At 34.3% G+C, this 4,494-nt stretch overlaps 1 pseudogene; it reads left to right on the top strand.

The window, feature by feature from the left end:
• The first annotated feature begins 611 nt into the window (after positions 1 to 611).
• On the top strand, positions 612 to 3,609 carry LOC145578091 (anthranilate N-benzoyltransferase protein 2 pseudogene; annotated as a pseudogene).
• Positions 3,610 to 4,494: the final 885 nt, after the last annotated feature.

Here is a 4,494-nt window from a genome sequence, read left to right as displayed (position 1 = left end):
TTTTCTTGAAATTGTTATTTTCAAAAAAAGGCTTGGTAAAAATAACCATGAAAAATGAACTAAATTAATTATTCGCAAGTAATTTGTTGAAAATTTTTGGTTTTTTTTGGGTTAATTCATTGTGGCTTAAGATTATTTTAATTACCAAATTGTCGCTTAGGGTTAACTTTTTTTACCAAATTGTAGCTGCCTCGCCGGAGTTATTTTTTTACCAAATTGTAGCTAAGGGTCTTTTTTATTTACCAATCTGGTCAATTAACCCCCTAATCTAACCCAACTTAGAATCTAAGGATATTATTAACAATTTTTTTTGGCCATAACAACCCATTAAAATCGAGGACCGCTAGAATACAATTAGAATTGTATAGTCCAGGTCGTATGTCTATATAAATAATATAGTATTATCAACATCTTATGAAGCCATTAAAAAAAAAAAAAAAAAAAAAAAAAAAAAAAAAAAGTACGAGTAGTATTGTTTTTTCTTCTTTGAACCAAAAAAATATTCATCAAAATAGGACTCAAAACATGAGTAGCATCGTTTCTCAAAAAAAAAAAAAAAAAAAAAAAAAAAAAAAAAAAAAATGAGTAGCATCAAAGTGAAGAAATCAACAATGGTAAGTCCAGCTGAGGAGACCCCAAAAGGCAGTCTTTGGCAATCAAAATTAGACATGAGTGTACGCACACCTTACTCACATACAAATGTTCTCTACCTCTATTCTCCCAATAATAATAATAATACAACATCTTCTTCTAAATTTTTTGATACCAATATTTTGGAGGAGGCTCTTAGTAAAGCCTTGGTTCCATTCTATCCAATGACAGGGAGGTTAAAGTATAACGATGAAAATAAAAGGTACGAGATCGATTGCAATGCAAAGGGGGCCTTGTTTATCGAGGCAGAATCAACTGAAGGTCTTGTCGATTTTGGAGACTACTTGAGGCCAGATTCTCAGCTTAGGAAGCTGGTGTTCCCTACGTGCGACTACTCGGGAGGGCTCTCATCGTTCCCTCTACTATTAGTGCAACTCACCCAATTCAAATGCGGGAGTATATGCCTTGGTTTTGCACAACATCACCATGTAGCCGATGGAGCTTCTCATTTACACTTCAACAACTCATGGGCAAGACTAGCCAAGGGGCTTGATCTTAGTGTTTATCCTGTTCATGATAGGGCTACCTACCTTGCGCCTCGTAACCCACCCCAAGTTAAGTTTCGACACTTGGAGTATGAGCCACCCTTGCCATTCTTAATCCCAAAGGGTTTGTCAGGTAATTATATATACTCCCTCCGTCCCTTATTGATGGTCCTTTATGACCAATTTTAAGTCCCAAAATTATAGTTTCATTTGTTTTTTTCAAGTACCATTAATATTATTATTTTTTTTTATCAAAATTTCCTCTAATTTACAACAATATTTGTGCAAATAAATTTAACTTTCCCATGTAAATTTTATTTTTCCATGTACATTTATTGTTTTCTCTCTCTACTTTTTTGCATACCCAATGTAAATTTACCTTTTCAATGTACTTTTACTACTACTTATTTAAGTTTATTAATTCCCGTGAAAATTGACCATAAGAGACTATCATTGTTACTTCTTTTAATTGCATGCGCGCACACACATACACACATTATTTGTGTTATATATATAAGTGAAGGGGGACTGTAGTGTCCACCTAAAAAGACCAAAATATCCCTCTTCCTTTAAAATTGAAATAATGATAGTTTGAAAAAAAAAAATACTAAAGTCAATCAATTAGCTAATAAAAAAAAAAGGAAAGTTTAATCAATCAACAAAGAATAAAAAATTAATTATCAAAATTACATGAAATATAAATCAATTACTTGAATTAAGTCCAATGATAAATAAGTTACTCCATCCGTCCCAAATTACTCGCAACGGTTTGGCTTTTTGCACTATTCATACATCTCACTTTGACCATCTTCTTTAGGTATTATATGAAAGTCAATATAATCATGTAAGATGTTATTGAGTCTATTTTAATGTATAGTTTCTTAATATAAACTTTTTATAACTTATTTAACTATATAATAAAAGATATCAACGGTCAAACATGTGCATTGGCAAGCGTGTCCAGTCAAAATGTTACAAGTAAATTGGAACAGATGGAGTACATTATTTATTTTATGTCTATGCAATCAATCATTCAATACATCATTCTAAATTTTCAAAAAATCAATTAATTTATACAATCCAAAATTATCTTCTATAAATTAAAAGCTTAAATAATGATTATTAATAAATTTGATACTTAGGCCCTGCTCACTTCACCTTATTTTTGTTGAACTGAAATTATTTTTACTGAAGTGAAATTATTTTTGTTGAACATAAAATATTTTTACTAAACTTTTTACTGAAATGAAATTATTTTTGCTTAACTGAAATAATTTTTACTGATTTTCTATTATATTTCTTCTTTAAGTTTATTGATTTTTACTTAACTGAAATTATTTTTACTGAACTGAAATTATTTTTGCTGGAGTGAACTTATTTTTACTGAACTGAAATTAATTTAACCGAATATTATTTTTTTTAAGATGAAGTAAACAGGACCTTATTATACTCCGCATTAGTATTGATATTCATACGTCAATGAGAAAATATTGTTTACTACAACTTTAACCCTTCATATTTCATCTACATCATTGCTTATACCCCCAACACTTAAAAAAATATTACTCCAATAATGTATAAAGGTAACCATACAAGCTTTAAAAAGATTATCACTTAAAAATCACTTTCTAACGTTCGATGATAATTAATACTTCGTAAAAGTTAACATTGACTACAAAATCGATTGAAATTAAATTACCTAAATTTGTATGTTATTTTATTTAGTGAAATTATTGTACACATATACATCATTCCTTTTACTGATAGTTTGCACTACGCTTTTCTTTTGTTTGCATAACATCTTCTATTAGGTGAGATGGAGCCAACAACGGAATGTATCTTCACTCTTACTAAAGACCAAATTAACACCATAAAACTACAAGCAACATCACAAGAGGTGGTACTAGACTACAAGCTAAGTACATATGAGGTGCAAGCTGGGCACGTGTGGCGCACTGCATGCATGGCACGTTGATTAACTAATGATCAAATCGTCAAACTTTACATACCTGTCGATGGACGACCAAGATTGAAAGATATGAAACTACCACAAGGTTATTGTGGAAACATCTTGTTTTACGCAACTTGTGTAGAAAAGGCAAGAGATGTAACGTGTAAACCACTGTGGTATGCTGCGAGTAAGATTCATGAGGCAATTAAAAAATTAGGTGATATGGAGTATATAAAATCAGCCATTGATTATGTGGAATCACATCCAGATCTAGCGGCTATTGTTCGTGGACCACATACGTGTACTTGTCCAAACCTCACAATAAATTCTTGGGCTAAGTTGCCTTGTTATGAAGCTGATTTTGGATGGGGTGGCCCTATATTTACAGGCATTAATAGAATCAAGTTCGAGGGGCAAACTTACATTACACCAAACTCAAATGGGGATGGTAGTTTTTTAGTGGCCATTAAGCTTTTTAATTCTCATATGGCACTTTTCAAAGAGTACCTCTATAACTTCTAAATTACTCATCCTGTCAACCGAGTTGTGCTCTTTACTACAGTTGCCTACCTTTTTTTTTTCGAACGGTAAGATGCGGGGGGATCCCCCTCCTTTCACATCAAGAGGGGAGGATAAGGAGTCGAACACAGGTCACACTTGGGAGAGATGGAGGGACTAACCATCCCTCCACTCCTCACTCCTCTTATAGTTACCTGCTTGCCTTGTCACAATAATGTATCTTATTGGTATTAATTCAAGTTCAATGTATGTATGTCAAATGTAGCTCATGCAAGTTGCTTCACATGCATTTTGCTTGATGCAAGTTGTTATCATTATTTTATTAATATTTTTGTAATTCTGCTAGAGTTTGTTAGGAAGGTTCTAGAATTAGTTAGTTGGAGTCCCTTCTAGTGAACTGCTATTTGACGCCCGCAAATTACTCAAAACGCCCGCAAAATTACAACGAAATTACCACTCTACCCTTGAACCACTCTACCCTAAACCATTCTCTTCAACTCCCTTCAAACCAAAAAAACAAAAAACCACCACCACTTTCACCAACACCCAACCCCCTTACCACCACCACCACAAGCACCCAAAAACACCACCGGAGAACCGCCAAGATGCCGAGGACGAAGAACGTCGGACGGTCGAGGGAGGAAGACGGCGTGCCGGAGGAGCAGGTTCGGTTTTTTTTTAACGCTTGACCGAATCGCCCAAAATAGGCGGTTTACCCATGGTCAAACCGCTCAAGATATCCGGTTTGACCATGGTCAAACCGCCCAGTGAAAACGGTTGACCGTGGCCAAACCGGATTCCCTGGGCGGTTTGACCGTGGTCGAAACGGATTTCATGGGCGTTTTGACCATGGTCAAACCGCCCAGGATATCCGGTTTGGCCACGGTC

The sequence above is a fragment of the Chenopodium album genome, chromosome 14 (genome assembly GCF_948465745.1).
Source record: "Chenopodium album chromosome 14, dcCheAlbu1.1, whole genome shotgun sequence".
NCBI classification, from domain to species: Eukaryota; Viridiplantae; Streptophyta; class Magnoliopsida; order Caryophyllales; family Amaranthaceae; genus Chenopodium; species Chenopodium album.
The sequence above is the reverse complement of the archived record's forward strand: the minus strand, read 5'-3'. Positions and strand labels throughout refer to the sequence as shown.